The sequence below is a fragment of the Bufo gargarizans genome, chromosome 3, assembly GCF_014858855.1.
Source record: "Bufo gargarizans isolate SCDJY-AF-19 chromosome 3, ASM1485885v1, whole genome shotgun sequence".
Lineage (NCBI taxonomy): Eukaryota > Metazoa > Chordata > Amphibia > Anura > Bufonidae > Bufo > Bufo gargarizans.
Genome location: NC_058082.1, coordinates 132,285,514 through 132,309,197, shown reverse-complemented (window position 1 = coordinate 132,309,197; position 23,684 = coordinate 132,285,514).

Sequence of the window (23,684 nt, the reverse complement as noted above, 5' to 3'; positions counted from 1 at the left end):
GTAGTTAATGTCTAATCTGGACAAGGGACGGACAGGTCCTGTGGGATCCATGCCTGGTTCATTTTTATGAACGTCAGCTTGTCCACATTGGCTGTAGACAGGCGGCTGCGTTTGTCTGTAATGACGCCCCCTGCCGTGCTGAATACACGTTCAGACAAAACGCTGGCTGCCGGGCAGGCCAGCACCTCCAAGGCATAAAAGGCTAGCTCTGGCCACGTGGACAATTTAGAGACCCAGAAGTTGAATGGGGCCGAACCATCAGTCAGTACGTGGAGGGGTGTGCACACGTACTGTTCCACCATGTTAGTGAAATGTTGCCTCCTGCTAACACGTTGCGTATCAGGTGGTGGTGCAGTTAGCTGTGGCGTGTTGACAAAAGTTTTCCACATCTCTGCCATGCTAACCCTGCCCTCAGAGGAGCTGGCCGTGACACAGCTGCCTTGGCGACCTCTTGCTCCTCCTCTGCCTTGGCCTTGGGCTTCCACTTGTTCCCCTGTGACATTTGGGAATGCTCTCAGTAGCGCGTCTACCAACGTGCGCTTGTACTCGCGCATCTTCCTATCACGCTCCAGTGCAGGAAGTAAGGTGGGCACATTGTCTTTGTAGCGTGGATCCAGCAGGGTGGCAACCCAGTAGTCCGCACAGGTTAAAATGTGGGCAACTCTGCTGTCGTTGCGCAGGCACTGCAGCATGTAGTCGCTCATGTGTGCCAGGCTGCCCAGGGGTAAGGACAAGCTGTCCTCTGTGGGAGGCGTATCGTCATCGTCCTGCCTTTCCCCCCAGCCACGCACCAGTGATGGACCCGAGCTGCGTTGGGTGCCACCCCGCTGTGACCATGCTTCATCCTCATCCTCCTCCACCTCCTCCTCATCCTCGTCCTCCTCGTCCTCCAGTAGTGGGCCCTGGCTGGCCACATTTGTACCTGGCCTCTGCTGTTGCCAAAAACCTCCCTCTGAGTCACTTCGAAGAGACTGGCCTGAAAGTGCTAAAAATGACCCCTCTTCCTCCTCCTCCTCCTCCTCCTCCTGGGCCACCTCCTCTTCCATCATCGCCCTAAGTGTTTTCTCAAGGAGACATAGAAGTGGTATTGTAACGCTGATAACGGTGTCATCGCCACTGGCCATGTTGGTGGAGTACTCGAAACAGCGCAACAGGGCACACAGGTCTCGCATGGAGGCCCAGTCATTGGTGGTGAAGTGGTGCTGTTCTGTAGTGCGACTGACCCGTGCGTGCTGCAGCTGAAACTCCACTATGGCCTGCTGCTGCTCGCACAGTCTGTCCAGCATGTGCAAGGTGGAGTTCCACCTGGTGGGCACGTCGCATATGAGGCGGTGAGCGGGAAGGCCGAAGTTACGCTGTAGCGCAGACAGGCGAGCAGCAGCAGGATGTGAACGCCGGAAGCGCGAACAGACGGCCCGCACTTTATGCAGCAGCTCTGACATGTCGGGGTAGTTGTGAATGAACTTCTGCACCACCAAATTCAGCACATGCGCCAAGCAAGGGATGTGCGTCAAATTGGCTAGTCCCAGAGCTGCAACGAGATTTCGCCCATTATCACACACCACCAGGCCGGGCTTGAGGCTCACCGGCAGCAACCACTCGTCGGTCTGTTGTTCTATACCCCGCCACAACTCCTGTGCGGTGTGGGGCCTGTCCCCCAAACATATGAGTTTCAGAATGGCCTGCTGACGTTTACCCCGGGCTGTGCTGAAGTTGGTGGTGAAGGTGTGTGGCTGACTGGATGAGCAGGTGGAAGAAGAGGAGGAGGAAGCCGAGAAGGAGGAGGTGGCAACAGGAGGCAAAGAATGTTGCCCTGCGATCCTTGGCGGCAGAAGGACGTGCGCCAAACAGCTCTCCGCCTGGGGCCCAGCTGCCACTACATTTACCCAGTGTGCAGTTAGGGAGATATAGCGTCCCTGGCCGTGCTTACTGGTCCACGTATCTGTGGTTAGGTGGACCTTGCCACAGATGGCGTTGCGCAGTGCACACTTGATTTTATCGGATACTTGGTTGTGCAGGGAAGGCACGGCTCTCTTGGAGAAGTAGTGCCGGCTGGGAACAACATACTGTGGGACAGCAAGCGACATGAGCTGTTTGAAGCTGTCTGTGTCCACCAGCCTAAATGACAGCATTTCATAGGCCAGTAGTTTAGAAATGCTGGCATTCAGGGCCAGGGATCGAGGGTGGCTAGGTGGGAATTTACGCTTTCTATCAAATGTTTGTGAGATGGAGAGCTGAACGCTGGCGTGTGACATGGTTGAGACGCTTGGTGACGGAGGTGGTGGTGGTGGTGTTGGTGGTACATCCCCTGTTTGCTGGGCGGCAGGTGCCAACGTTCCTCCAGAGGCGGAGGAAGAGGCCGAGGCGGCAGCAGCAGAATAGGCCGAGGCGGCAGCAGCAGAAGAGGTAGCAGGGGGAGCCTGAGTGACTTCCTTGGTTTTAAGGTGTTTACTCCACTGCAGTTCATGCTTTGCATGCAGGTGCCTGGTCATGCAGGTTGTGCTCAGGTTCAGAACGTTAATGCCTCGCTTCAGGCTCTGATGGCACAGCGTGCAAACCACTCGGGTCTTGTCGTCAGCACATTGTTTGAAGAAGTGCCATGCCAGGGAACTCCTTGAAGCTGCCTTTGGGGTGCTCGGTCCCAGATGGCGGCGGTCAGTAGCAGGCGGAGTCTCTTGGCGGCGGGTGTTCTGCTTTTGCCCACTGCTCCCTCTTTTGCTACGCTGTTGGCTCGGTCTCACCACTGCCTCTTCCTCCGAACCTGTGAAAGTCAGTGGCACGACCTTCATTCCATGTGGGGTCTAGGACCTCATCGTCCCCTGCATCGTCTTCCACCCAGTCTTGATCCCTGACCTCCTGTTCAGTCTGCACACTGCAGAAAGACGCAGCAGTTGGCACCTGTGTTTCGTCATCATCAGAGACATGCTGAGGTGGTATTCCCATGTCCTCATCATCAGGAAACATAAGTGGTTGTGCGTCAGTGCATTCTATGTCTTTCACCGCTGGGGAAGGGCTAGGTGGATGCCCTTGGGAAACCCTGCCAGCGGAGTCTTCAAACAGCATAAGAGACTGCTGCATAACTTGAGGCTGAGACAGTTTCCCTGGTATGCATGGGGGTGATGTGACAGACTGATGGGGTTGGTTTTCAGGCGCCATCTGTGCGCTTTCTGCAGAAGACTGGGTGGGAGATAATGTGAACGTGCTGGATCCACTGTCGGCCACCCAATTGACTAATGCCTGTACCTGCTCAGGCCTTACCATCCTTAGAACGGCATTGGGCCCCACCATATATCGCTGTAAATTCTGGCGGCTACTGGGACCTGAGGTAGTTGGTACACTAGGACGTGTGGATGTGGCAGAACGGCCACGTCCTCTCCCAGCACCAGAGGGTCCACTAACACCACCACGACCATGTCCACGTCCGCGTCCCTTACTAGATGTTTTTCTCATTGTTATGGTTCACCACAACAACAAATATATTATTTGGCCCAATGTATTGTATTCAAATTCAGCGGGATATAAATTTGAGGCCTAGTATTTAGGCGCTGGGTGACCGGTATGGATTTAGTGACAGAATTAGACTTGGAAATGCACAGAAGCGTGTGTGTGAAGTTATTCTGAATGACCCTATGTGCACCTTCAATATGATCTACCCTTTTAGGGATAGATTTCAAATAGCTCTGATATAGCAGAAACGACTAAATTATGAAATTGCTAAATTGGGAATTGTATTTCAACCCAGAACAAAAAATGTGCTTTGACGGACACTAAATAACTTTCCCAGCCACAACAGGACAGCGGTAACGAGAGATTTAGCGGGATATAAATTTGAGGCCTAGTATTTAGGCGCTGGGTGACAGGTATGGGTTTAGTGACAGAATTAGATTTGGAAATGCACAGTAGCGGGTGTGTGAAGTTATTCTGAATGACCCTATGTGCACCTTGAATATTATATACCCTTTTAGGGATAGATTTCAAATAGCTCTGATATAGCAGAAACCACTAAATTATGAAATTGCTAAATTGGGAATTGTATTTCAACCCAGAACAAGAAATGTGCTTGAACGGACACTAAATAACTCGCCCAGCTACAGCACTAGGGACAGATTTAGCGGGATATAAATTTGAGGCCTAGTATTTAGGCGCTGGGTGACAGGTATGGGTTTAGTGCCAGAATTAGACTTGGAAATACACAGTAGCGGGTGTGTGTGAAGTTATTCTGAATGACCCAATGTGCACCTTGAATATTATATACCCTTTTAGGGATAGATTTCAAATAGCTCTGATATAGCAGAAACCACTAAATTATGAAATTGCTAAATTGGGAATTGTATTTCAACCCAGAACAAGAAATGTGCTTGAACGGACACTAAATAACTCGCCCAGCTACAGCACTAGGGACAGATTTAGCTGGATATAAATTTGAGGCCTAGTATTTAGGCGCTGGGTGACAGGTATGGGTTTAGTGCCAGAATTAGACTTGGAAATACACAGTAGCGGGTGTGTGTGAAGTTATTCTGAATGACCCAATGTGCACCTTGAATATTATATACCCTTTTAGGGATAGATTTCAAATAGCTCTGATATAGCAGAAACCACTAAATTATGAAATTGCTAAATTGGGAATTGTATTTCAACCCAGAACAAGAAATGTGCTTGAACGGACACTAAATAACTCGCCCAGCTACAGCACTAAGGACAGATTTAGCGGGATATAAATTTGAGGCCTAGTATTTAGGCGCTGGGTGACAGGTATGGGTTTAGTGCCAGAATTAGACTTGGAAATACACAGTAGCGGGTGTGTGTGAAGTTATTCTGAATGACCCAATGTGCACCTTGAATATTATATACCCTTTTAGGGATAGATTTCAAATAGCTCTGATATAGCAGAAACCACTAAATTATGAAATTGCTAAATTGGGAATTGTATTTCAACCCAGAACAAGAAATGTGCTTGAACGGACACTAAATAACTCGCCCAGCTACAGCACTAAGGACAGATTTAGCGGGATATAAATTTGAGGCCTAGTATTTAGGCGCTGGGTGACAGGTATGGGTTTAGTGCCAGAATTAGACTTGGAAATACACAGTAGCGGGTGTGTGTGAAGTTATTCTGAATGACCCAATGTGCACCTTGAATATTATATACCCTTTTAGGGATAGATTTCAAATAGCTCTGATATAGCAGAAACCACTAAATTATGAAATTGCTAAATTGGGAATTGTATTTCAACCCAGAACAAGAAATGTGCTTGAACGGACACTAAATAACTCGCCCAGCTACAGCACTAGGGACAGATTTAGCTGGATATAAATTTGAGGCCTAGTATTTAGGCGCTGGGTGACAGGTATGGGTTTAGTGCCAGAATTAGACTTGGAAATACACAGTAGCGGGTGTGTGTGAAGTTATTCTGAATGACCCAATGTGCACCTTGAATATTATATACCCTTTTAGGGATAGATTTCAAATAGCTCTGATATAGCAGAAACCACTAAATTATGAAATTGCTAAATTGGGAATTGTATTTCAACCCAGAACAAGAAATGTGCTTGAACGGACACTAAATAACTCGCCTAGCTACAGCACTAAGGACAGATTTAGCGGGATATAAATTTGAGGCCTAGTATTTAGGCGCTGGGTGACCGGTATGGATTTAGTGACAGAATTAGACTGGGATATGGCCAAAAAATAAACAGACTATTGCTGGTTAAATGCACTTGGTGTGACAGCTTCACCCTGATGTAGGCTTTAGCCAAAAAACAACCACACCATTGAGGGTTAAATGCACTTGGTGACAGGCGCAGCTTGCCCCTGATTTAGTATATGGCCAAAAAATGAACAGACTATTGCTGGTTAAATGCACTTGGTGTGACAGCTTCACCCTGATGTAGGCTTTAGCCAAAAAACAACCACACCATTGAGGGTTAAATGCACTTGGTGACAGGCGCAGCTTGCCCCTGATTTTGTATATGGCCAAAAAATGAACAGACTATTGCTGGTTAAATGCACTTGGTGTGACAGCTTCACCCTGATGTAGGCTTTAGCCAAAAAACAACCACACCATTGAGGGTTAAATGCACTTGGTCGCAGCTTGTGCTGGCGCACCACAAGACACAAAATGGCCGCCGATCACCCCAGAAAAATGTGACTGACAAACGGTCTGGGCAGCCTAAAAACAGTGAGCAATTGAGGATCAGCAGCTCAATGATCCACAGCTGCAGATCGATCAGTTAATCAAGTCCTTTGGAGGAGTTAATCTGCCTAATCTCGCCCTACTGTCGCAGCCGCAACCTCTCCCTACGCTAATCAGAGCAGAGTGACGGGCGGCGCTATGTGACTCCAGCTTAAATAGAGGCTGGGTCACATGGTGCTCTGGCCAATCACAGCCATGCCAATAGTAGGCATGGCTGTGATGGCCTCTTGGGGCAAGTAGTATGACGCTTGTTGATTGGCTGCTTTGCAGCCTTTCAAAAAGCGCCAAGAAAGCGTCACAAAAGCGCGAAGAAAGCGACGAACACCGAACCCGAACCCGGACTTTTACGAAAATGTCCGGGTTCGGGTCCGTGTCACGGACACCCCAAAATTCGGTACGAACCCGAACTATACAGTTCGAGTTCGCTCATCCCTAGTTGCGACCACCCTGCCATCCATGATAAATGCCACTTGCTGAAGTGAGACAACCCCATTTAAAGCTGCATTGAAATACATTGTCAAGACTGCTGTGCATGCGCATGAGTCATCTCCATTATGTTAGCACAGCAGTCTGGACTGAGTATTTCAGTGTCGACAGCATGAGAATGGGGACAGAAAGAATATTTAAAAAAAAATGGTATTCTGAACAGTAGTTACCAAAGTATTCGGGTGTTCGGCCCGAACACATTGCTATATTTGTGTGCTCGGCCGAGGATCTGAGTATAATGGAAGTCAATGGGAGACAACCAGGCACCCCCTACTCTGAAGAGGGGAGGGTGCCTGGTCCATTGGAAAAGGTCAGAAAGTGACAGAAACAGCACCGAAATGGATTGGGAACAGCATGGGGACAATGTCTGGATGCATCTTTGACTTCAAGGTCGCTACTGGGAACGATGTTGTCTGAGTTGTACTCCACTTTTACAGACTGACAAAAATACGCACAAAACCCCCAAAAAATCAATTTTACATGAAAAATTGTTAGGAAACATTATTTCCTGTATATTCAATTGTATATAAGGTGCAAGTGATGCAAAAAATTAAAAGCAAGAGGCACTCCGAAACAGGAGGGCCTCATTCTGATTGTGGTACAATTGTTCAGGAAGTGGAACTCCTACACTCATAAAGCCTATGCACTAAGTGAAAGGGCTGCCAAAAATTATAAGGAACTGGCACTCCAAAACACACTTTGTTACACATAAAGGAAGGCATCATACCCTTGAAAAAATTATGTTTGATGGCCTGCTGGAGACCCTTAAAAACATTTGGAGCAAGGGCCTGCTGATCTGACTATCTAAAACCTTAGGGGCGAGGTTCTGCTGTTGCATTGGTGACTCTAGATAACCTTTGGCCGATTGCACGTCCCAGTGACGGCGCCAATCCATTTGGATGTCTTCCATATCAACTTTCAATTTTCTTTTCTGCGCCTACCATGTTGATCAGGGGTAACGGGGAATCAGGGTTCGATGCTGGAATCAGGGAGCCTGAGAAAGGGATACCACATCCAAGGGAGGTCAATAGCTGAAATCTGATTCAAGTGGTTCAAGTTATTAAAGCAGAAGAATCCAAGGAAGGCAGCAGGCAATTACTCACTCCCGTCTCGGGGAGGTAGTGGCGATAAATAACAATACAGCACTCCTAAGTGGCCCTGTTATTGGAATGAGTACACTTTCCGTTAACAAGGATCTATTGGAGGGCAAGTCTGGTGCCAGCAGCTAACTTGCTTCTGGCCTCCACAATGTTCACCCAGTGTGCCATTATGGTGAGGATTGTGTTGTCCAAACTCTTGGCTACTGAGACTGGACTTATAGGTGAGGGCCTGCTGACGCTTTGTTGACACTTCTAGGCGATCGCATGTCCTCGTGACGGCAACAATCCATTTGGATGTCTGCCCTTTCAACTTTGGAGCAAATTCAACAAGGACCTTCTGGTATAGCACTGTTTTGCTTGTCCTCTACACCAGAGTAATGAGAGATCAGAAGTTCTCTTTGTAGCGGGGGTCGAGAACAACCAGTAATCCATGTTGTCTAAAATGCATATAACGCATGGGTCATGGGAAAGGCAGCCTAACATTAAGTCAGCCATGTGTGCCAGAGTACAAACAGGCACGACTTCTCTGTCGTCATTAGAAGGTGAGCTGACCCTGTAAAAGATTATAGGTGAGGGCCTGCAGGTGATCTGAACCTGTAAAACATTATATGTGAGTGTCTGCAGTTCAGCTGACCCTGTAAAACATTATATGCGAGGGCCTGCAGTTTAGCTGACCCTGTAAAACATTATATGTGAGGGTCTATAGTTGAGCTGACCCTGTAAAACATTATATGCAAGGGCCTGCAGTTAAGCTGACCCTGTAAAACATTAAATGTGAGGGCCTGCAGTTGAGCTGACCTTGTAAAACATTATATGCGAGGGCCTGCAGTTTAGCTGACCCTGTAAAACATTATATGTGAGGGCCTGCAGTTTAGCTGACCCTGTAAAACATTATATGTGAGGGTCTATAGTTGAGCTGACCCTGTAAAACATTATATGCAAGGGCCTGCAGTTAAGCTGACCCTGTAAAACATTAAATGTGAGGGCCTGCAGTTGAGCTGACCCTGTAAAACATTATATGCGAGGGCCTGCAGTTTAGCTGACCCTGTAAAACATTATATGTGAGGGCCTGCAGTTGAGCTGACCATGTAAAACATTATATGCAAGGGCCTGCAGTTAAGCTGACCCTGTAAAACATTAAATGTGAGGGCCTGCAGTTGAGCTGACCCTGTAAAACATTATATGCGAGGGCCTGCAGTTTAGCTGACCCTGTAAAACATTATATGTGAGGGCCTGCAGTTGAGGTGACCCTGTAAAACTTTATATGTGAGTGCCTGCAGTTGAGCTGACCCTGTAAAGCATTATATGTGAAGGTCTGCAGTTGAGCTGACCCTGTAAAGCATTATATGCGAGGGCCTGCAGTTCAGCTGACCCTGTAAAACATTATATGTGAGGGCCTGTAGTTGAGCTAACCCTATAAAACATTATAAACATTATGTGCAAGCGCCTGTAGTTGAGCTGACCCTGTAAAACATATGCAAGGGCCTGCTGCTGAGCTGACCCTCTAAAACATTAGGGGCGAGGGCCTGCTCTTGAGCTGATGCTCTAAAACATTATATGCGAGTGCCTGCTGGTGAGCTAATGCTCTAAAATGCTCTAAAACATTATATGTGTCAGTATGGGATCTGCGTCTCCACTGCAGGGTGGCAGATCGCTGTCTACACATCGCAGCACTATGGGTCCTAGTGCTGGCTTACAGTCACGGCCTATGGTGTGCATTGTGACACTTTTCTTCACTTGCGCTTGCCCGTGGCAACGTTTGGTGTTGTGTACATGTGGTGGCAGTGTCTTGCCCTTAAAGGGGAAGTGTACAAACAACATCACACTTCACCTGTTACCGCCGGCAATGACATGCGTGGCAACCATGTCCTGGGAGCCAGCCAGAAGGCCGAGACACTGCCACCACATGTACACAACACTACACGTTGCCACGGGCAAGCGCAAGTGAAGAAAAGTGTCACAATGCACACCATAGGCCGTGACACTTCCCTTGTAGGAGACGAAGGTGCCCGCCAGCATACCGCCGCATCCGTCCTCTCTGCCAGGTGTCATCTGATGCGCTATAGCACACTCACGCGCACCTCTCTCTTTCTTATAGGAGTAGGCAGCTGGTTCCCGATTACCATCCCCACCCGGAAGCGGGACTATTTTGTATTTAAGGCAGCTTCACTCACTGAAGTGCCCAAGCGTGGTTGTTGTACCTCTTGACTCCCGCTGAAACATCCCACTGTGTCTGTTTATTGGATTTCCTGGATTCTGACCCCCTCTTCATTTGACTACGCATCTGCCTGCCGTCTGTTTATTGGATCACCTGGATTATAGACCTCTGCACTGCCTGACTACGTGTCTGCCCATCTCCTCCTGTAAGTCTGCCTGGATCCAGACCCTGCACTGCCTGACAATGAGACTGCTTATAGCTGCACTGCCTGACTACGCATCTGCCCATCTCCTCCTGTAAGTCTGACTGGATCCAGACCCTGCTCTGCCTTTGTGTTGCCTGTATCTGTCAAGTGACTTTTGAATACTGTCTGCCAGTAAAGACCATCTGTTCCTTTATTCTGCCTTTGTTGGACTCTGTTCACACTACTGCAGGTAGCTGCATTCAAGGTAACAGGTGCAGACACCAGGGTCCTGACTCTGAGAGTCAGCAGTCAGCAATATTGGACTAATTCCCAGTCCTCTATCAGCTGACACAGAGGATCCACATCCTCTGGTCGTAACAATATGCTAATGACTGTAGGTGAGCTGACGCTGTAAAACATTATATGTGAGTGCCTGCAGGTGAGCTGACGCTCTAAAACATTATATGTGAGTGCATGCAGTTGAGCTTACCCTATAAAAAAATTTGAGTTGAGGGCCTGCAGTTGAGCTGACCCTGTTAAAAAAAAAAATAATTTTGGAGGTTATATATCCAATCTGGAGGAGGAGAAAACAAAATTCAACCATGTACTCTTTTTTTTTTGTGGTGGAAAAAGTGCATTGTAATACACAACAGTAGATTGAGTACATTATAAATGATAGATTGAAATTGTCTTTATGTTCATCAGTTCAGCTCTCCTCTGGTGGAGTTGAGAAGTCAGGGGCAATCCAGGCCTTGTTAGTTTTTATCTGAGTCAACCTGTCAGCATTGCCAGTGGGCAAGTGGATATACTTATCTGTTATAATGCCCCCAGCAGCACTAAATACACGTTCAGACAAAACGCTGGTGGAAGAGCAGGCCAGCACCTCCAAGGTGTAGAGCGCAAGTTCGTGTCACGTGTCCAGCTTGGACACCCAGTAGTTGTAAGGCACTGAGGGATAATGTAGGATGCTGACATGGTCTGCTGTGTATTTCTTCACCATCTTCCAAAACTTTTCCCTCCTTGTACAACTAGGCCGAGCTTCAGGGTGAGGTTGCTGGAGGGGTGTCATGAAAGTGTCCCATGCCTTGGAGAGTGTTGCCCTGCCTTTGTTGGAACTGCTGTGTGTTTTCCTTGTCTGCCTTCCTTGGTTGCCTAAGGAAGTACGGACTCTGCCGGCCACGTTGTCAGATGGAACATTTTGGAGCAATCTCTCAACAAGTACCGTCCGGTATTGCACCGTTTTACTTGTCCTCTCCACCACAGTGTAGCGGGGGTCAGGAAGGGTGAACACCCAGTAATCCGTGTTGTCTAAAATGCGTATAACGCGAGGGTGGCGGGAAAGGCACCTAATATGAAGTCAGCCATGTGTGCCAGAGTACTAACAGGCAACACATTGATGTTGACATCAGGATGACTCTCCATATCCTCATCCTTCTGCTCCTCCTCCTCTTCTGCCCATCCAAGCTGAACAGATGGAATTAAAGTTCCATGGGTATTACCCTCTGTAGCAGAGGCAACTGTCTCCAGCTCCTCCTCCTCTTCATGGTCCATTTTGCGCTGAAAAGACGAACTGTGGGTGGTCTGGCTATCACCCTGTGTAATGTCCTCCCCCATTTCCTCGTCTGCTACATTTAGAGCGTCATCCTTAATTGTTAGCAGTGATCGTTTGAGTAGACACAACGTTATCACCACTAACCATCTGTGTGGATTAATCAAAGTTTTTTAAAACTTCACAGAGGTCTGACATCAATGTCCACTCCTCGCTTGTGAATAGTGGCAGTTGACTCAAAAGGCGACGACCATGTTGCAGCTGGTATTCCACAGCTGCCCTCTGCTGCTCACAGCCAACATGTGAAACGTAGAGTTCCAGCACGTGCTCACATCGCACAACAGTCGGTGAGCTGGAAGCCGCAAGCACTGCTGCAGCATTGACAGACCGGCTGAAGCTGTGGACAACTTGCGGAAATGGGCACACACACACTAGTAGATCTGGAAAATTGGGGTAGGTTTTGATAAACCGCTGAACCACTAAGTTTATGACGTGAGCTAGGCATGGGATGTGTGTCAGTTTGCTGAGCTCCAAAGGCGCCACCAAGTTCTGGCCATTGTCAGACATAACCATGCCTGGTTGTAGGTTGAGTGGCGAGAACCACAGCTCGGTCTGGTCCCTTATACCCTGCCACAGCTCTGTGGATTTGTGCTGTTTGTCCCCTAAGCAGATCAACTTCAGCACAGCCTGTTGACGCTTACGCACAGCAGTGATACACTGCTTCCAGGTGGCAACTGATGGCTGACTGCTGCTGTAGGTGGAAGTGGAGGAGCAGGCAGCGAAGGAGAAGAAGTGGGGGTTGGAGCCAGTAACATAGCTGCTGGAGGAGACCCTGATGGACATAGGGCTTGCAATCCTGGGCGTGGGTAGCACCTGTGCCATCCCAGGGTACGACTCACTCCCGGCCTCCACAACATTCACCCAGTGTGCCGTCAGGGAAATGTAGTGTCCCTGGCCGCCATCACTTGTCCATGTGTCTGTGTTTAAGTGGACCTTCCCAGTAACTGCGTTGCTCTGGGCACGGGTGATGTTCTGGGACACATACTGGTGTAAGGCAGGTACGGCACACCGTGAAAAATAATGGCGGCTAGGGACTAAGTAACAAGGGTCGGCCACCGACATCATGCTGCGGAAGGCCTCAGTGTCCATAAGCCTAAATGGTTAACATTTCAACGGCCAGTAATTTTGAAAGTTGCACATTTAGTGCTATGGCCTCTGCCTGCGTGGGTGGGTATTTGGGTTTGCGTTCAACTGACTGTGTTATGGACATTTGGATGCTGCGCTAGGACAGGGAAGTGGATGTTGTTGCTGATGGTTCATGCAAAGGTCCAGGTGCAGGGCGAGGGGCATCCGGGCCTGTGCCTTCGACACGAGATTGGCCAGCAGTACGTAACACAGGGGAAGAGGAGGCAGTGGTGTGACCCGCAGACCCAGATTGTGGACCCAGGCGTTCGGCCTACTTATTAGGGTGCTTGGAAGCCATGTGGCTGATCACGCTGGTGGTGGTGAAGTTGCTAGTGTTCATGCCCCGGCTCATTTTGGTACAGCACAGGTTGCAAACTACTTCTCTTTTGTCATCTGCACTTTCCTCATACTGCGAAACACCTACCCCTTGGCAAGGTAGATTTACCAATAGGGGTGCTCGGTGTAATGGTTGCGGGCCTGTTTGGTGTGAGCCGACTTATCCCTTTTGCAACCCGACTGCCTCTTTCAGCCTGTTGCGGTGCTGCGGATCCCCCTCCCCCCCGTACTGCTGTCCTTGCTCGGCTTTTCACCTTTCCATGTTGGGTCAGTGACCTCATCGACAACCACCTCCTCTTCCACTTCCTCACTCTGCTCATCCTCCTGACTTGACCTAACCACAACCTCAGTGATTGACAACTGTGTCTCATTATCATCCACCTCGTGAACTAATGATTTCCGTTCACCATCGTCATCTTCTTGAGACTGTGAAGGCTCAAGAGGTTGGGAATCAGAGCACAATATCTCAGATCCCTCTTCAAGCGTGCTGGGTGCGAGGGCCAAAAGTAATAGTGGCGATGGAAAGAGCTCCTCGGAATATCCGAGTGTGGGATTACTCATTTGGCAAGTCTCTCCATGGTGGGGGGAAGGATGATCAGAGTGAGGATTTGGTTGACAGGTTGACCAGATTCTTGGCTACAGAGACTGGACTTGGTGGAAGAGAGGGTGGTAATTAACTGTCTGGAAGTATTATCTTCAGCAATCCATCTGATCAACTGTTCGCACTGGTCCGACTTTGACAGTGTTTTCCTGCGCCGCCCAGCTAAGTTGGACATGAAGCTGGGTACGGTGGATGTTTTTTTTTTTCTGGTGCACTGGCAGCAGGCACAATTTTATTGTGCTCAGGGCCACGGCCTCTGCGTCCACCATCAGCATCATGCCCACTTCCCTGTCCCTTAGTGCTCGCCTTCTTCATATTAATGGTTTTGTCACTAAATGTGGCGCAGATTGTTTTACAGTCCGCTAAAGACACCGTTTTCAGATGCAGGACTGTATATGTCACAGAAAACAACAAACTATGGACACTAGACTAGGCCCAGATTATTAAAATTTGCGCTAAAGAAACAGTTTCCAGATGGCGTACTGTATATGTCACAGAAAGACACACACTATGGACACTAGATTAGGCCCAGATTATTTAAATTTACGCTAAGGGCTCTTTCACACTTGCGTTGTTCTGTTCCTGCATAGAGTTCCATCGTCGGGGCTCTATGCCGGCAGAATCCTGTTCAGGATTATCCCCATGCATTCTGAATGGAGAGAAATCCGTTCAGGATGCAGCAGGATGTCTTCAGTTCCGGACCGGAATGTTTTTTGGCCGGAGAAAATACCGCAGCATGCTGCGCTTTTTGATCCAGCCAAAAATCCTGAACTCTTGCCGCAAGGCCGGATCCGGAATTAAGCTAAACGTCGTTTCGGCGCATTACCGGATCCGACGTTTAGCTTTTTCCGAATGGTTACCATGGCTGCCAGGACGCTAAAGTCCTTGTTGCCATGGTAAAGTGTAGTGGGGAGCAGTATACTTACCGTCCGTGTGGCTCCCGGGGCACTGCAGAGTGACTTTAGGGCGCCCCACGCGCATGGATGACGTGATCACATGGACACGTCATCCATGCGCATGGGGTGCTCTGACGTCATTCTGGAGCACCCCGGGAGCCGCACGGATGGTAAGTATACTGCTCCCCCACTACCCACTACTACCATGGCAACCAGGACTTTAATAGCGTCTTGGCTGCCATAGTAACACTGAGCGCATTTTGAAGACTGATCCGTCTTCAAATGCTTTCAGTTTACTTGCGTTTTTCCGGATCCGGCGTGTAATTCCGGCAAATGGAGTACACGACGGATCCGGACAACGCAAGTGTGAAAGAGCCCTTAGGGAAACATTTTTCGGCTGGAGTACTGTATATGTCATGGATGTGTATTACACGCACACACTACAGAGACAGTAGATGAGCACTGGCCCCTGATTATTTAAATTTACGCTAAAGAAACAGTTTTCGGCTGGAGTACTCTATATGTCACGGATGTGTATTAAACACACACTATAGACAATAAATGTGGCGCTGATTATTTGAATTTACGCAAAAAGACACAGTCTGCGGATTAAGTTACAGTATGGCCTCATGCACACGACCGTTGTGTGCATCCGTGGCCATTGTTGTGCCACCAATGAAAATAATACAATAGAGGGAGGGAGGGGGGTCTGCCCCCTGCTGCCTGGCAGCCCCTGATCTCTTACAGGGGGCTATGATATGCACAATTAACCCCCCTCAGGTGCGGCACCTGAGGGGTTAATTGTGCTGATCACAGCCCCCTGTAAGAGATCAGGTGCTGCCAGGCAGCAGGGGGTAGTCATGTACACAGTTCTTAGTATATTCTAACTTGAAGCGTCCCCATCACCATGGGAACGCCTATGTGTTAGAATATACTGTCAGATCTGAGTTTCACGATCTAACTCATATCCAACAGTATATTTTAGCATAGAGGCGTTCCCATGGTGATGGGGATTCTTCAATTTAAAATATACCATCAGATTGGAGAAAACTCCGATTCGATGGTATAATAGGGACTCCTGACTTTACATTGAAAGTCAATGGGGGACGGATCAGTTTGCAATTGCACCATGTTGTGTCAACGTCAAACGGATCCGTCCCCATTGACTTGCATTGTAAGTCAGGACGGATCCGTTTGGGTCCGCACGGCCAGGCAGACACCAAAACGATTTTTTCTTCATGTCCGTCGATCCTCCAAAAATCAAGGAAGACCCACGGAAGAAAAGACGGACACGGATCACGGACCTAGGGACCCCGTTTTTGCGGACCTTAAAAAAAAAGGTTGTGGGCATGAGGCCTATATGTCACTAATATGTATTAAAGAAAAATATCTTGCTGCTGTCAAACACACACAGTAGTCCTTAAAAGGACTTTGGGGTCTTTGAAAAGCTTTTGGTAGTAAAAACTGCAAATTTCTCTCCCTGCACAATCTGTCCCTTCCTCAGCACGGATGTCCCTGAGACTGATCAATTTAGCACAGGTAGAAATATATTGCTGCTCTAAAACACACACTCTAGTCCTTAAAAGGACTTTCGGCTCTTTGAAAAGCTTTTTGCGAATAATAACAGAATTTCACTCCCTACACTCTCTTTCCCTTCCTACGCTCTGCTCTCCCTATCTACGGCCTCATGCACGCGACGGATGGCGTCCGTGTGCATTCCGCAATTTGTGCAACGGCACGGACAGCCTTTAATATAACTGCCTATTCTTGTCCGCAAAGCGCGGACAAGAATAGGACATATTATAATTTTTTTTGCAGACCATGGAACGGAGCAACGGATGCGGACAGCACACGGAGTGCTGTCCGCATGTTTTGCGGCCCCATTGAAGTGAGTGGGTCCACATCCGGGCCGCCAAAACTGTGGCTCAGATGCAGACCAAAGAAAATGGCCGTGTACATGAGGCCTACGTCTAAGCCGAACATGCGTCATCGGGTTCTATATAGCACCCGATGACGCGTTCCGGCCAGCCAATCACTGTAATGCCAGTAGCCAACATGGCTACTGGCATTAAAGTGATGGCAGTACTTACCTGCACGTTTATTGGCTGCTTAGCAGCCACAAAACGTGCGGGGAGGAGACTCGACAATGGCGCTCGAGCACATGCGGTACTCGGCCGAGTATCGCCATGTGCTGAGCATAGCGATGCTCGAGCCGAACCGGTATTCGGCCGAGCATGCTCGCTCATCACTAATTCTGAACAGTTTATGTGCAGCACTACACAATGTATTACTGCAGATTACAGTCCAGGATCAGATTCCTTTTAAGCCTCCGTGGTCCATGAATATATTGCTGTAACTACCATGCCTGTTATGATTGCATAATAAAATGAAGAAAATCTTTACTACAAATCTAAGTTGATGATATACACAGCAAGAAAGTGTGAAACTAAAAATAGTTGAGACACATCCAAGAGATAACAGAATTTTTTTGTAGCAAATGTAATAAAATTAACCCTCTCCCCCTTCACACGCACCATGCCCCATTAGCACTACGCTCTGGTGGTCTCCCTTTGACATATGACCATTGAAAATATTTAGTGACCTCAACTGTGATGCCACTAAGTATGGCACTTGACTTCTGAGGCCACTGATGGCTGCTGCAGTCATATGCCAGTATGGCAAATCATCACTTCCAAGATTTTATGCTGTACAAGCTTCTGCCAAACTCATCTAACAGCTAGTTATTTGATGGAAGAACAAATGACCAGACATGTTGAAATGCAATTCTGCCAGCCAAGTCCTTATGCTGTCACCACAGCTACAATTGTGGTATTTGACCATTGATATAGTGACTTCTTATGCACTTGCACTTTAACCTTCTGTTGGCTGTTATATGGTCCCATAACTTGGAACTATCAGACATCCATATGTCGCGGTGTTATCTGCAACCACTTTTTTGATATGGTGTTTTGCCACTCAGTATTTGCACTTTAGCATTTTTAGATCTGTGGTTGCAGTTATACATACAGAAATCAGTGAGGTATTGTACTCCTTTTTTCTACCGCTTTTTGTACATTGCATACTCCAAAACCCTTCCCCCATGTCTCATTTGTGTTAACATGCCTCCTCAGATGTAGCCATTTTTTATGTGTTGTATCATGTCTCGTTTTTATGTGTCATTAATTTAATAAAGGATTTATTTTTGATGATATACCCATTTAATCTCAGTTTATTCTTGTTGGTTGGTGTATTTAGTGGAAGAAGGTATATGGCACCCATCAATCAGTATTTGGCAGAAACATGTATATGGCACCCCTCACTCAGTATTTTGTGGAAGCAGGTGTATCGCAGCCCTCAATCAGTATTTGGTGGAAGAAGGTATATAGCATTAGCACGCCTCAATCAGTATTTTGTGGAAGAAGGTATATGGCACCCCTCAATCAGTATTTGCCGGAAACAGTTATATGGCACCCCTTAATCAGTATTTTGTGGAAGCAGGTGTATCGCAGCCCTCAAACAGTATTTGGTGGAAGAAGGTATATACCAATAGCGCACCTCAATCAGTATTTTGTGGAAGAAGGTATATGGCACCCCTCGATCAGTATTTGGCTAAAACTGGTATATAGCACCCCTCAATCAGTATTTGGCGGAAACAGGTATATAGCACCCCTCAATCGGGATTTTGTGGAAGAAGGTATATCGCAGTCCTCAAGCTGTTTTTTGGGGGGGCAACAGGTATATCACACCTGTTGCAATTAGTTATTCAAATAGAATTTGTCCCTCTATCTAGCTGCGGTATTGCAGCAGAACCGCACACAACTGCTGAACAATACAAATACACTATAATATAATTTCTATATTCGAAAGTATATTATAAGTATATCACACCCCTTTATATCACACCTATTGATAGCACACCTATACCAGTCATTAAAAGGACTTTTGTGGCCTATTAGCTAGCGTTTGGTTTCCCTAACTGTCCCTGCTCCAAAATGCATCCTCTCCCTACACTGGCAAAACACATAATGTAAAATGAATATAAGGTAATGTCGCACTCGTATGGGGTGGGAATCCCCCTTAAAGGATAGCCAGGACATTGCAACCCCCGGTAAAGGTCTGGACAGTGTTACAAGAAGAGCTAACTCACTGCGTCATTGGAGACGCCAAAGACCGCGTGGAACACAACCTGATTGACGCCAGCTCAGTAACAGCCCTTGAGACCGGGATACTACAAGTCGATCGTACCGAGTCGAGGACTCACTGTCAGGTACCAAGACCTCCGGGTAAGGCTGCATTGATCCCACACAAGCGATCGCTCTCATCAAACACAGCGGGACGCCGCTGTATGATTCTGTAGCTATACGCTGCAATCCGAACTGTTGAAAGCTACATGCTCTGAATTTGATCAAATACACACAAGTGTATCGCTACAATGTTGCGACTTTATTAACCTATCACACACAAACTATCTATATTAGGAAAGACTTCGCTCAATTTCCAATAGAGATACAAAAGACTGGTTTCAATCAAGATTCATTTTTCTCAGATGCACTTATAAATATCAGTGTGGGATTTTATTGCTAATACACATCTTACACCGATTATTTTCTGAATATTATATGAATTTTTATAGCATATTTAATGGGATTTATGTCTTATTTATTGTAATTTAATTTGATTTTATTTTGGTCTTATAAGGTCACTATCTTCTTTTTTATCCATCATTGTATTATCAACCTACTGTGTATTATTGTATAGACCATTAAAGATCCCTTTACTTTAAAGAGTGTGCCCCACTTTAATCGTATTTATTTATTCCACATAATGTAAAATAGCTGCCAGATCGGGTTCTGTTATAGGGTTGGGGGTGTGTCCATGTGCTGAAACGTCTCATTTGGCTGTCTTATCCCACCTGATGGATGTGTCATTGGTTAAAGTTTAGCACTATGCCAAAAAATATGGTACGTGCGAATATTGCCATATGCTCGCTTGTTCGGCGAATCGCGAACAAGCAAAGTTTGCCGTGAAACGTCCGCTGGGCGAACCGCAAGGCCATCTCTAATTATAATGGATAAGCATATCCACCTGTCAATTGAAAATGGGGATAGGTTGACTCTTATAAAAATGAACAAGGCCTGGATTGACCATGACTTCTCGACTCTACCAGAGGGAAGCTGATGAACATAAAGGGAGTTTAAATGTATTGTTTATAATGTACTGAATACACTGCATTCCCATGCACCACTTCCACCACAAACAAGGGTATATGGTTGAATCTTCCTTTTCTCGTCCCCATTTTCCTCTTCCATCATTTCAACATGCTTATTTGTCGCATATAATGCCCTCACATATATGCCCTTTGCATATAATGTTTTACTGGGTCATCTTATCTGTAGGCCCTCGTATATAATTTTTTAGAGGGTCAGCTCACCAGAAGGCCCTCACCTACAATGTTTTACAGGGTCAGCTCACCAGCAGGCACTCGCATATAATGTTTACAGGGTCAGCTCACCAGCAGGCCCTCACCTACAATGTTTTACAGGGTCAGCTCACCTGCAGGTCCACACCTAAAATCTTTTACAGGGTCAGCTCACCTGCAGACCTGCATCTAAAATCTTTTACAGGGTCAGCTCACCTACAGGACCTTACCTAATAGGTAATTTTCTGCCTTGCTTGGATGTATTAGACATAGCTGTTTCTCAGGCTCCCTCTCCGGCATCGAACACTGATTCACCGTTACCCATGGTCACCATGGTTTGAGCTGAAAATAACATCGAAAGTTAATGGGGCAAACATCCGAAAGGATCATCGCCATTACGGGGACGTGCGATCGGCCCCAGGTTATCTAGAGTCACCAAAGCGGCAGCAGGCCCTTGCTCCAAATGTTTTTGAGGGTCACCAGCAGGCCATTAACCATAATTTTTCAAGTCTGCGTAGATGCACTCCTTAATGTATAACAAAGGGTGTATTGGAGTGCCAGTTCCTTCTAATTTTTGGCAGCCCTCTCACTTAGTGCATAGGCTTTATGAGTGTAGGAGTTCCACAAGGTACCACAATGTGAATGAGGCCCTCCTTTATGTGATAAACAGGTTGTATCGGAGTGCCTCTTCCTTGTGATTTTTGGCAGCACTTGCACTGTATATACAAGTAAATATACAGGAAAGAATGTTTCCTAACAATTTTTCTTCTAAAATCGATTTTATCTTTGGTTCTGTGCGTATTATTGCCAGTTTGTAAAAGTGGCTTACTACTAACACAACATCATTCCCAGCAGCGACCTGGGAGTCCAAAATGCATCCAGACATCCTCCCCATGCTGTTCCCGAACCATTTCGGTGGTGTTTCCATCCATTTCTGACCTTTTCCTATGATCCACACACCCTCCCCTCTTCAGAGCAGGGGGTGCCTGGTTTAATGCTCGGGTTCTCCCATTGATTTTCATTATACTCGGGTGCTCGATGTGTTCGGCCAGAGCACCCGAGCACTTTGGTGATCGATCAACAGTAATTATTATATAAAGAAAAATAAATAAATGAATCCCCTTCGTCACCCGACTTCCAAGTGCGATCAGCTACATCATCGAGCACTGTCTGCACGTCACTAATGTCCTCCTCAACTGTCTCTGGGTCAGGAGCCTGATAGCTTGCAACACCAGATACCACGTCACTCTCCTCATCACTACTTGCCCGCCAAGTGGAGGAAGTGGCGGATGTCTCCTCCACATCTTGGCTGGCCAGTAGCTGTTGACTGTCTTCTAGTAGCTCGTCCTCACTGTATAGTGGAGCTGAGCCCATGGCATATTGGCATATAATACTTCTCTTGCTCTGGAAACAGATCAACAGAAAATAACAGAGGCAGGTTGAAGACAGGTGAGGGCACAGGGCCTGCTCCCGGGCCATGCCAACTAAGTGCAGAGCCTGGTACTTCTCTGTCTGACATACTGTTAGATTAAATTAAATAAAAAAATTAAAAGAAATTAAAACACCCCAAAAAAGTCTGTAATTTTCTCACTTCACCACACAACGGCTAATAAGCACCTTTTCCCCCACAAAACAGGGTTTAGAACAGATAACTGCACTGCTGAGTGGCAAATATATTTTTTTCTTTTTGCACTAATACAGGCCACAAAAGGCTTTACAACAGATAACTTCACCGCTGATTGGCAAATATATTTCTTCTTTTTTCGCTAATACACACGACAAGGGGGCGTGGATTGCTCATGGCTGAGTAGGACGTGTGTCGCTGCAGCTCTCCCGCCACTCCGGCTTAAACAGCTATTTTCAGGCTACAAACCCTGCTATTACCTAATCAAAATGGGTAGAAAAACAGCAAAGGGCAATGCGGATACCGACCAGCAAGGTGACAGAGCCTGCATTCAGAAATTTTTCGGATCGCAGCCGAACACAGTGGGACAGTAGTGGCAAAAGTATTATTTGCCGTTCATGGCCACAGTTATATGTGCTAAAGTCTTTTATTTGGTGTGTATTAGTTGCGAAAAATAAAAAGGGCTTATTAGCCGTTGTGTGATGAAGTGAAAATATTAAAGCCCTTTTTGGCGTGTATTAGTGGGGGGAAAAGAAAAAGGGCTTATTAGCCTTTGTGTGGTGAAGTGAGAGAATCACAGCCCTTTTTGGCATGTATAAGTGGCAAATAAAAAGAATTATTTGCCGTTCACGGCCACAGTTATATGTTCTAAAGTCTTTTTTTGGCGTGTGTTAGTGGGGATAAAGAAAAAAGGGCTTATTAATAACATAGTAACATAGTACATAAGGCCGAAAAAAGACATTTGTCCATCCAGTTCGGCCTGTTATCCTGCAAGTTGATCCAGAGGAAGGCAAAATAAAACCTGTGAGGTGAAAGCCAATTTTCCTCACTTTAGTGGAATTAAAAATTCCTTCCCGACTCCAATCAGGCAATCAGAATAACTCCCTGGATCAACGACCCTTCTCTAGTAGCTATAGTCTGTAATATTATTACGCTCCAGAAATACATCCAGGCCCCTCTTGAATTCCTCTATTGTACTCACCATCACCACCTCCTCAGGCAGAGAGTTCCATAGTCTCACTGCTCTTACCGTAAAGAATCCTCTTCTGTGTTTGTGTGCAAACCTTCTTGGGTGACTTGCATTATTCCTTCCCATGTGCATAACCTTACATTTGTCAGTGTTAAACCTCATCTGCCACTTATCTGCCCAAGCCTCCAATCTATACAGATCGCTCTGTAGTAGTATACTGTCCTCTTCAGTGTTAATTACTTTACACAGTTTAGTGTCATCTACGAAAATTGATTCTTTACTATGCAAGCCTTCTACAAGATCATTAATAAATATATTGAAGAGAATAAGGCCCAATACTGACCCGTGAGGTACCCCACTAGTGACAGTATTAGGTGTTGTGTGGTGACCCATGACACATCCGTCAGATGGTACAGGACAGCCAATTGAGACATTTCAGCACATGGACATACTTTCTACCTTATAAATAAACCTTCTCTGATACTTATAATATACTTTTATAATAAGTCAAAAGCACATAGATCTATATAGTGATCACCCGGAAGTCTGGGGCCTAGGAGCTAGGGGCTTACTAGGGCCATTTTTATATAGGGTAAGGTTCCGGACGGGGTCGCTCTTATCAGGATGGGTGGTCTGTGGTTAGGCTATCAGGGCCAGAATAGCACCCCCCTGTAGGGCAATATCAGGGACAGTTCTTTGCCCACCCTGTCCTTCAACACCACATCATCATCTAGCCCAGGTATAGATGTTTTTTGCTTTCCCTCCGGGATTCATGGATGTGCACTGGAACCCCCTGGATTGTGGTAGGACATATGGTTTCTGATTTGGTGCAGCCGAGCACCTGATTTAGTGCCACGAGCACTTGTTATTGCCTACCGCATCTATGATTTTTGCTTTACTTTAATAATTTCATTTATTTTCATTTTGAGGGATATCTTTTCCATTCACACGTCCGCAAAATGGGTCCGCATCAGTTCCGCAA